We start from the raw sequence: 11,906 nt of genomic DNA, 5'->3' as shown, positions 1-11,906 counted from the left end.
AATAGCAATTTATAAAGTTGGATTATATGGATACATGGTATATCCACTTGCCAAGCTTTTATTGCATTTCAACTAGTGTAAAAGGTACACCATAGATTATAAGATATGAAGTAGTAATTATATATTGGCTATTCATATATGATAATTGCATTTATCGTTTGAGTTTCTTTAAACTCATCCATTACTTTGTTATATCCAAATGGGATGTTGGGATAATGTTGAACCCCATTGAAGTGAACTGGATTAACATAGTATTCGCCCCTAGTTACTTAAAGGAGGTGACGTCTCGAAGTGACTAGAGTGTGATGCGATTGATGGCAAGTTCAAGTGCCATAGGGTCATATGGATGACTAGTCGATCACATAGACAGACTGTATAGGACACTCTGTCGGGCAGTGACCGCTTATAGAGTTCTAGAAATTTATAAAGCCTGGTCGTGGCGAGAGCTACTATAGTATTCTTATGAGTCAATTATTTTGACTAAAGACTATTCGCCCAAGTTGGCACAAATTTCTAAATGGCTTTGATTTATACTCTACGACTGTCGTAACTGAAGTCAAATGAGTATATTTTGGGTTATGATGAACTGTGGCTATACGAAGGGAATAGTGCGATAGGAATTGTCCACTCCCTTGTCAGGGTTATTTGAAATCTCAAGGCCACTCGAGGAGCAGTGAACTGAAAATGCGCGGCCACGCTCGGAAGGTATCTACGGTAGATAATTCCAGTCAGACAGTTACTCTCCAGATCGAGGAAACCACTCAAGATATGATTAAATGCAAGTACGACTTGCGAGACACCTTGCATTGAGTGGGAGATTGTAATAGGACAAGAGAATTGGTGACGCACACTTGTCTCGGACAAGTGAGAGATTGTTGGAGTATGTGTCCTCAACAATAGTGCGATCACATGTTTAAATCTCAAATTAAGAATACGTAAGAGATGATTCATTTATATAGTCAACTGATCAACATTAATCAGTAATGATTGGCTAACTAGAGTTTGACATTACTGTCGTTTGACGGTGGTGATCAGTTGATCCCTTAAGGTCACACCTATAGGACAATTCCCTTAATAGACAAATTGATTAATTGTATGACGATACAAGTTAATCAATTCCTTAAAATTGAACAATTCATTTGTGAGAGAAATTATTTATATCTTATTGTAATTTGATTAAATAAGATTTATTTTAGTAATTGAAATATTATTACTAAAATTGATTATTGTTTGTGAAACAATTGAGATAAGAATGAATGGTTAATTATAATTACAATATGTTGTGAATTATAATTATATGACCCATTTTATTTATGTGATCAAGAATCACTAGTCAATTTGTTGTATGTAATTTAATTAATATATAAAATGATATTTATTTGATAAGTATGCATTAAATTAATTAATAACATGTAACATACTACATGTAAAATATTGTGTGATAAATGACAAATTGACAAAATAAAATGGTAGTCCATTTTATACATATGGACCAAGTGGAGGGGTTGTAGTTGAGTGTGGATAATATTATTTTATGTGATAAAATTTAAATAATCACACCTACATTACATGCCTACAATATGGAGAAGAACAAAAGCAAAAGGAGATGCCATCTTTTGGCATTTTTTGCCTTCACCCCACCGGTTTCCCCTCCTTTTATTTGAAGAGAATTTGTTCTCTTATTCATCCATTCATTCTACATGCATTCATCTTATATTCTCTTCTCTACCTCTCTCTAAAATAAGCTTTTAGAAATAGAAATTTGTTCATCTAATATTATCAAAATATTAGATTACTAGTGTAGTAATAGCGATAATATTAGAATCTATTTTAAGGTATAATAATACACTAATATAGTTAATTAGTATATTATTTTAAGGGATTTGTTTTGGGTGCAATCAAAGGAGGATCTCTACATTGGGATTTTGGAGGATTATCCATTACATTTAAGCTCAAGAACAAATATGGAAGGTGACCTTATTTGTGCCCTTATTTTCGAGCCATATAACAATGTAAGGGACATTGTTTTTCTCATTTAATCACTTATTTAGTTATGCATGCACTAGATCTAATGAACACACATTAATATGTTAATTAGTTTACTATTAGAAGAGTCTAATAATAGGTATATGAACCTAACACATTTTTCCAGATAAGATACCGGGATTACCTCCTAAGAGGGACATCGACTTCAGTGTTGAGTTCAAACCGGGGACGGGACCTATATCTAAAGCACCGTACCGGATGAGGCCTAAAGAGTTGGAAGAGTTGAAGAAGTAGTTGGATGAGTTGCTAGACAAGGGGTACATTCGACCTAATGTATCACCTTGGGGTGCACTAGTATAATATCCCGTAAATTTGAAGACCTTTATTATATTTTAAAAGTAATATTTTAATCTATTTTAATTTTATATTAATTTTTTTGAAATAAAATTTATTTGATAAAATATAATCTTATTTTATTTTGAAGAAATATAATTATTTTTGATAGTTTAGAAATGTTTAAAAGTGATTTAAACTATATTTAAACCTTTTCCCTTGTTAAAATAGATTTCGGATAAAAGTCGTAAAATTGGGATTTTCCCATTTCTTACGGTCGTTGGGTAAACGAGTTTGGATATTGGGCATATGAGTACTTAATCTTTTAGTAAAATCGTGTTTAAGAACTTTAATTTTCTCGGAAATCGCGTTCGACTTAATATTTCTAATTTCCGTTAAACGAACCAAAACGTAAACAATTGAAACTCACCCAAACACCCTACCCCAAACCATGCACCCTCCATCCTCCATGGGTCTCCTCTTCATCTTTCATTTCCTCCATAATTCACTCTCTCTCTTCCTTTCATCAAACACCAAAAATATATCAAAATAACCTCCTTACAATCCCTAAATCCTTCATAAATCCTTCATTTCTCCACCAAATCTCATAAAAATTATATATTTGGAATCCTCTCTTCAATCCTCATCTACTAGTAAGCTTTATTTTCATTTCCCCCAATTTTGTTTTAAGACTCATCTTTTAGGATTTTCGAATTTAAGCTTAATAATTGTTTTTTTGTTGTTCTTATAGGTGAAGAATATGAAGATAGAGTTAGGAGACTCATATATTGTAGAAGATGATGCATAATTTTGGTACCTTGCCTTATTCTTTGTGTACCTTGCCTTATTCTTTATATCTTGGTGCTTATTCTTCTTCTAAACTCTCTTTTCTCTTTCTTTGAAGGTTACTCTTGTACCCTCCTAACTTGTCCTTTGTTCCTTACTTATCCTCCCTTAACGCCTTTTGATAGTACTTTTTCTTTTGAGGAATCTTAACCTTGGTTGGAAAATTGGACCTTTGAGGAGATTGTTTATGGTTAACCCATAACCCTGGTTTTGAGAGGTTGTGATGTTAGAAAGACTTGGGTAGTGTGATGAGACATACCTAATGATTCTTAAACCTAGAACCTTGATAAAATGAGTATTCTTGATTGGTGGATTTTGGGTTGTCAAGTGTGAGTCTAAGGCTATAGAACTTGGCTTTGTTGTTTAGGTTTGGGATTTGAGAGCCTTGGGGAGTGTAGTGAGATATGTCTTGGGATACTAGTGCTTAGTACTTGACTTTAAATGGACGGAATTGAATGGTGGAATATTTGAGGAACCATTTCTGGGAATTTCTGGGAATTGAATGGTGTATTCGGATCTTTGATTGAGGACTTTACTATTTTAGGAAACCCATGGTTGACACTAGTTGGATATGAGTATAGCTTTGTTGGAACTTTGACCTTGATATTGTGGAAGTTGTTTGTGGATGTTTGAGGATTTGGAGTGGTGAAATCACACTTATAGTGGAGTACCTATTTTTCAGGGAATAGATTAGGATGAAGTAACATGAGTGTTTTGAGGAAATCCTTGGGAGTGTTGTAGTCATAAGATTTGTTGTTAGGAAGTTTCGGGACCATTTGGATAATGTTGTTGTTTGAGATATGAGTACCTGGCGTTTCCTTTGGCGAATGTAGTGGCCGATGCTTTGAGTAGGAAGACTAGTCACTCTTTGAGCACTATCTGTGTGTTACCTGATGAAATTACCACGGAATTTTAAAAGTTAGGGATAAGCCTTGTTGGGAAGAGCTTTGACTATCTTAGTGCCTTGAGTGCAGAACCCGACTTTTACCGTGAGATCCGTACTTGCCTACCTGAGGATGCTACTTTCAATTCCATTCAAGTAAAAATCCAACTTGGGCAAGCTAAGGATTGTGTGGTGGATAGTGATGGATACCTTCGTTACCAAGGTAGGATGTATGTTCCGAGAGTAGCCGAGTTGAGGAAGAAGATCCTTGATGAAGCTCACCTTTCTCCTTACTCTATTAATCCTGGTGGTGACAAGATGTATAAAGACTTGAGATTACAGTTTTGGTGGCCTAGGATGAAGATTGATGTCCTAGAGTATGTTAGCAAGTGTCTTACTTGTCAGAAAGTGAAGATTGAGCATCAGAAACCCGGAGGTTTACTACAACCTTTGGATGTTCCTCTTTGGAAGTGGGAGTCCATTTCCATGGACTTTGTGATGGCTTTGCCTAAGACTGCGAGTGGAAAAGATGCTGTTTGGGTGGTTATAGATCGATTGACCAAGTGTGCTAGATTTATTCCTATCAAGGAGACATGGAACTTAGATGTCCTAGCTGGTGCCTACGTGAAGGAGTTAGTACGCTACCATGGAGTGCCTAAGGATATAGTTTTAGATCGTGACCCTAGATTCTGTTCCCGTTTCTGGACTGCTTTGCAAGAAGCCATGGGTAGTAAGCTACTGATGAGTACCGCTTTTCATGCCGCTGCAGATGGACAGACTGAGAGGACTATCCAGACTTTAGAGGACCTCCTTCGTGCTTGTGCTTTAGGCTTCCACACTTCTTGGGAGAAATGTTTACCTCTTGTCGAATTCTCCTACAACAATAGCTATCATTCCTCTATCAAAATGTCACCTTATGAGGCTTTGTACGGTTGGAAGTGTCGTAGTCCTGTTTGTTGGGATCAAGTCCAAGATGCTCATGTGTTGGGACCCGATTTGGTGACTGAGACCATCAATCAGGTTCAGATCATTCGAGAGCGTATGAAAACCGCTCAAGACCGACAGAAATCTTATGCCGATGTCCGTCGTTGACCACTTACCTTTGAGGTTAATAATCGAGTGTTCCTTAAGGTATCACCTATGAAAGGGGTGAAACGGTTTGGTGTGAAAGGAAAGCTGAGTCCCAAATACATTGGACCTTTCCGTGTGCTTGAGAAGATTGGCCCCGTTGCTTACCGTTTGGAGTTGCCTCCGAATTTGAGCAAGGTTCATAATGTCTTCCATGTATCTCAGTTGAGGAAGTACATTAGTGATCCTAGCCATGTTATTCAAGAAGAAATCCCAGATTTGGAACCCAACTTGGCTTTGGAAGAAAGGTCGATCCGAATCCTCGAAAGGGCAAACAAGCAACTTAGAAACAAAGTTGTGCCCTTAGATCGTATCCTTTGACGTTGTGGAAATGTCGAAGAAGAAACTTGGGAGCCTGAATCTTCTATGTTAGCTAAATATCCCGAACTTTTCTCGTGAGGTAATCCTCTTTCCTTTATCTAATTCTTGTGAGTTTTAGCTATCCTTTCGAGTGTTCCTCTCCTTCTCTTAAATACCCTCCGCGTTAATAGTCCTTGCTTAGTTGTTTAAAAGTCGTAGTTAGAGTTTGGTCATAGCTAGTGGAGTTATTATCCTTTTTATAGAGTTTCAAACTAAAGATTTTTGAAAATGTTTTACTGTTTTCCACTGGTTTTAACGTCAATGAGTGGTAAAGCTCGTTATTGGACACGTCCGATAATTGGTTTTCTCATTTGTTGGTGTAAAAATATATATTTTTATGTCTTTGATTTGGAATGTTGATGTTCTTGAGCAGTAAACGAGGATTTTCCGTTCCATTGAAAAGACACTTATACTTCATACGTCCATATTTTGAAGATTTTGTTTACTTGATTTTAAGAAGATAGACCTACATATATACAATGTTCCTTCTTCTAAGTTTCGGGGACGAAACTTCTTAAAAGGAGGGATGATTGTAACATCCCGTAAATTTGAAGATCTTTATTATATTTTAAAAGTAATATTTTAATCTATTTTAACTTTATATTAATTTATTTGAAATAAAATTTATTTGATAAAATATAATCTTATTTTATTTTGAAGAAATGTAATTGTTTTTGATAGTTTAGAAATGTTTAAAAGTGATTTAAACTATATTTAAACCTTTTCCCTTGATAAAATAGATTTCGGATAAAAGTCATAAAATTGGGATTTTCCCATTTCTTACGGTCGTTGGGTAAACGAGTTTGGATATTGGGCATATGAGTATTTAATCTTTTAGTAAAATCGTGTTTAAGAACTTTAATTTTCTCGGAAATCGCGTTCGACGAATATTTCTAATTTCCGTCGAAACGAACCAAAACGTAAACAATTGAAACTCACCCAAACACCCTACCCCAAACCATGCACCCTCCATCCTCCATGGGTCTCCTCTTCATCTTTCATTTCCTCCATAATTCACTCTCTCTCTTCCTTTCATCAAACACCAAAAATCTATCAAAATAACCTCCTTACAATCCCTAAATCCTTCATAAATCATTTATTTCTCCACCAAATCTCATAAAAATTATATATTTGGAATCCTCTCTTCAATCCTCATCTACTAGTAAGCTTTATTTTCATTTCCCCCAATTTTGTTTTAAGACTCATCTTTTAGGATTTTCGAATTTAAGCTTAATAATTGTTTTTTTGTTGTTCTTATAGGTGAAGAATATGAAGATAGAGTTAGGAGACTCATATATTGTAGAAGATGATGCATAATTTTGGGTTTTAGAAGCTTTCTCATGTTATTACTTGTCTCTTTGCTAGCTTAAGGTAACTATTCTGAGTTACTCGACGAACTAATGTCACATTAGTAGTTGTATTTGTTGTTTGTTGTTGTTTGTTGTCGTTTGTTGTTGTTTGAGACGATCTTGTTGATAAATGAATGAATGGAGTAAGATGAGTATGCTTATGTTTAATTTATGTTACCCATTTGTATATTATTATTTTGGTAAATTATATCCCATATATCATATTTTAAGGAATACGAAAGTAGAGATCTACCGCAATTCCATAATAGAAACGCGGAAATCTTTCTTCCGCAGAAGGAAACCTCTGGGGAAATGACGCAGCAGGTGCTGCGCCTCTTGGAAGGATTGCAGCAGCTGCTGCGCCTCTTCTACAGCCAGTTTTTGCTGTTTACAGAATATTTCCGTGATTTCTTTCCAAAGTTTGGGTCATTCCAAAACTCTTCGCATTGTTTAGTATAAATAGAGACCTCCGGTCTCCATATTTTTCACGCGAGTGTCCGCCCTTCTTTTCTCTCTTTGCATTCTAGACCTTTCTCTAAGCTTTTGACGCCTACGTGCTTGATCAATCGACCACGTAAACTCAAATCATTCTTAGTACCAGTCACGTTGTATCAATCAATCAATTAATCTAAAATCCTCCAACGAGGGCACTTTCTACAAACATTTGGGTGGAGCAATCACTAACGTTAATTTAGTCAATCTCGTTTCGTCAAACATGTAAGTCTAAGGGTGTTAAATCCCATCTTTTTATTGTATTTTTTTATATTTGTATCGATTAATGTAAGATTCACGTCAAAAATACATTTAAAACTGACTTTAAAAACCTTAATTACAAACTGGTTTTTACGAAATAGCAGTTACCAAACGTCGAGAAGAAACGCAGTAGCAGCTGCACCTCTTAGAAGGGTCGCAACACCTGCTGCGCCTCTTCCAGAGGCTGCCGCTGCTCCTGCTCTTCTTCTTCTTCCTCGGGTTTCTGTGGTTTTGTTCTTTTTGTCTTATTTTTCTTATTTTCTTTCATTCCTTTGTATATAAACCATGTCTTAATATTCTCTTTCAATTATAAAGTTTATTTTCTACTTAAATCCCTTATAAATCGATATTTGCGGGTTTTTATCATTAAATCAAACTCGGATTTTAGAGACTCGATTTGTCCATATCAAGTTTCTGGAATTTGTCTTTTGTACATGTTTTCCATTGTTTATTTTCAGTTTACCAATTTCCTTCATCGTAAATAAATTTAATTCATTTTTAACTCGTTTTAATTCGTTTCATTCGTGTTTATCGTTTTTATGACGGTTTTATATGTAATTAACCTACTAAATCACTTTCACTTGAGTTTAATATCGATAATCAATCGTAAAATATACCAATCAATCGTAAAACATACCAAAGAACATTAACTACCAGCGGTTCTGACTTCACAGTCAGAGCGCAACTCAAGAACAGACGCAGGAATAGCTGTGCCTCTTCTAAGGGAAGCAGCAGATGTTGCGCCTGTTCTGAGATGATCTTTGTCCCTGAACTTCCGTTCTTGCTTTGACGTAGCCTTTAATTACGTAATTAATTAACTAATAATCATAGTATCACCCTTAATCTGCCCTATTTTCGTCACTTTAATTTCTAACTTTTATTTTCTTTTCTTCAAATTCCGTCTTAAGTGTATTTTTGACGTAAATCAGTTAAATCATTGTAATTCATTGTAATTTTAATTATTGCTATTTATTTATCGTTTATTGTGTGGTTTATTTACTTGTTCCTCATATGTATTTAATTCTTAAATTTCAATTCGCCATAATTGAGTGCTAATTACGTGTTCACCGACATAGTTTAATTCACATGCTAGGACTAAAACGTTGGAAGTTGCATTGCATGCATATAATCGACAACATATCAAATATGAATAATTTTCCTAATCATTAGTAGAGGCCGCTATCGAGGCGGGCGGGATTAGGTGTTCAGTAAAAAGACTTCCTAATACGTACCCTCACCCCTTACTCCAGATCTCTGTGAACATCCGTGTTCATTGTCATCCACGAGAGTCATTCTAGACATAGAATGCTAAGGGTAACGAGTTCTTAGTGTTCATGTCATTACTTTGTGTCTTGACATGACACGAGGTATTCGAACGGTTCCAATTTTTCATAAAAATTGGTGGCGACTCCACAAATGCACGCTTATTTAAGTGCCTTCACGCGCGCCGAGGTGTGGCCCGTGTCCACAGATATATGATATGCCGGACCTTTCTATGGAAGGTTATACAGAATATGCATGGAATCCTCTAGTTGCTTGGGAAAAGTGTGCAGATCTAAGAATGAAGGTGGTCTGGGGATTAGAAAGCCCTATATGTGGAATATGACAGTAGCTGGGAAATTAGTATCCTGGATCTCTAAGAAAAGAGATAGTTTTTGAATTAAGTAGGTTAACCAGGTCTATATCAAGGGTCAGGATTAGACTAATTATGAGCCTAAAATTGATAGTAGTTGGGCATGGAGAAGAAAGTTAAGAATAAGATTCTTGAGGGATACAACAATGGTATCTGGTTTGATCAAGAGAAGGGTATCCAGTTTCAGCATGCGCCACAGATGGTTAAGAGAATAAGAGCTGCCAGTCAAAAAGTAAGTTACCTGGTATAGATTGGGATATGTGAAGATAACCAATGTTGTCTATATGGAAACAGTACTGAGAATTTGAAACACTTATTTTTTTTACTGTACTTACAAGCAGAAGGGTTATAGAGGAGGTTAAGGGAAAGTTTATCCCAGTGAGAAGAGCTTTGGAGTGGTGTTTAAGTAGCAGGGGGTCTAAACTTCAGAGGAGTGTGAGATACACTCTAGTTATGGTCTACTGGTACAGGATTATGGCCTGCTGGTACAGGATTATGGCCTGCTGGTATAGGATATGGGAGCCGAGGAACACCAGCGCAATGAAGAATGTACTAGCCAGACCTGAAATGGTCAGTAAGTGCATTGAAAGGGAGGTTAGGCGGAGGATAAACGGAAGGCTAATCCGACCTTTGAGTGATGAAGCTGAGCAATGGTTAACATGGAGATGTTTAATAACACAAGTCAATTGTTTTGTGTTATAATTGTCCTATCACCGTAAGGGGCTTGTCTAGGGCCGGCCCAATGGGTTGTTTGGTGGGTTTATTGACAAGGGCCCAAGTGCAAAGAGGGCCCATTGTAAAAAAAGGTAAAAAAAGAAAAAATACAAGTTAGTACGTACACTATAGAGGGGCAGTTCCAAGACTATACAACTGGATGTACAATGAGAATTGTACATCCAAGGTTATTTTAATCTTTTTTCAAATATTTTTACAAAAAATAGTAACGTAATTTAATTTTCAATCTAATCCTCATTTCTCATTGACTGTTTCCATATTTTTCTAACTTCTCTTCATCTTCCTCCATCATCCAGTTAATGAATCATCTTCTCCCTTAAATTATTATAATTAATTGACTATGCAGAACTGAGCATCATCTTGAATGAATTTTTTTATCCAAAATTTCTAATGGGTATGAAAATAGTTGCAGCTCGTATTCTTATCTGAATATCTCGTATTCTTATTGCTCGTATTTTTAAGCTCGTGATCCTTTTAAGCTCGTGTTCTTTTTACTTTAGCTCGTATTCTTATCTTAATAGCTCGTATTCTTATGTGCTCGTTGATGCGATCCCGCTAAGTGTTCACAAATTAAGATGTGGTCGTTGGGTCACGGTCGAATCAAAACACAATTTATAGCTTCACAAACAACTCTACAATTAGTAAAGAGGCAAGTAAAGGTCGGATCCCAAGGAACGGGTATTGAAATGAGATTTCTATTGCAACTAGTGGTGTCTAAGGGGTGTCACAAATTGGGTTGATGTAGAAGGTCACTAAACTAAAATAGCAATGAAAATAAACAAGCAAGATGAATTAAAGGGGTGTAAACAATTGATTAAAGGCACTAGGGTGTCATGGGATCATAGGGGAATCATGGGATATGATCATACAAACATGTTCTCAAATTATAAGCAAGCAATTATTGTTGTGATGGATTGAGTTGGGTTATATCTTACAATCCTAGGAAAGTTTGGGTCCCGGAGCCGAATCGATTAGATTGTACAACACCTACAAGTCGACTTAATCTTCCCTACTCAACAACATGCATGGTCTAATGAGACTCGAGTTGGGTTATGTCTTACAAGTCTCATTGAAAAGATAGGAGATGATAGTAAATGCAAGGATTCATAGGCTTAGCATTTCATCAAATATAACATGTGCATGAGTTGAGATCAAAACAAGCAAGCAAATAAAACATGAAAGCATATTAATTTAAGCATGAATCATTCCCCATGTTGGTTTCCCCTAATCACCCATTAACCCTAGCTAAGAGACTACTCACTCATTATCATGTTGATCATGCTAGCAAGGTTGTCAATCATACCAACAATATGAAACATGATGAATAAATGAAAGTAATTAACAATAATTAGAAAGGGATTAAGAGATTATACCTACTAATGATTCCAATAATAAAGCAAATATAAAAGAAGTACTTGAATGCTTGATTGAGAGGTTGTCAATCTCCCAACAATAACCCAAATAATCTTCAATTACCCAAAATAAAGGATGAACAAAAGAGAGATTAAAGAACTAAAACTTGGATTAAAACTTGATTAATACTTGATTACAATATTAAAGAGAGATTTGATTGATATTAACTACACTAATTATTGATAAGAAGAACATGCTCCTCTAATTAGACTAATGGGGGTATTTATAGTGGAAATTAGGGAGGATGCATTAGGGTTAACTAAGGGCTAAACTAGTAATTACACTTTTTAGATTGAGCAAGGAGGAGCCGGTATTTTCCGAGAGAAGGGCTTCTTTCTTCGTAGCTTGGAGAAGACAATCCGTCTTTGTCTTGGAATCCGGCGGAATAGGGTCGGGATGGGCGGATTCTGGCGTTGGAATCCGAGCGGATTCAAGGGAATCCGGACGGATTGTGGAGGGGGAATTCGAGCGGATTAAGGCAAAGCCG

Source organism: Silene latifolia, chromosome Y (assembly GCF_048544455.1).
Source record: "Silene latifolia isolate original U9 population chromosome Y, ASM4854445v1, whole genome shotgun sequence".
Taxonomy (NCBI): Eukaryota; Viridiplantae; Streptophyta; class Magnoliopsida; order Caryophyllales; family Caryophyllaceae; genus Silene; species Silene latifolia.
The sequence above is the reverse complement of the archived record's forward strand: the minus strand, read 5'-3'. Positions refer to the sequence as shown.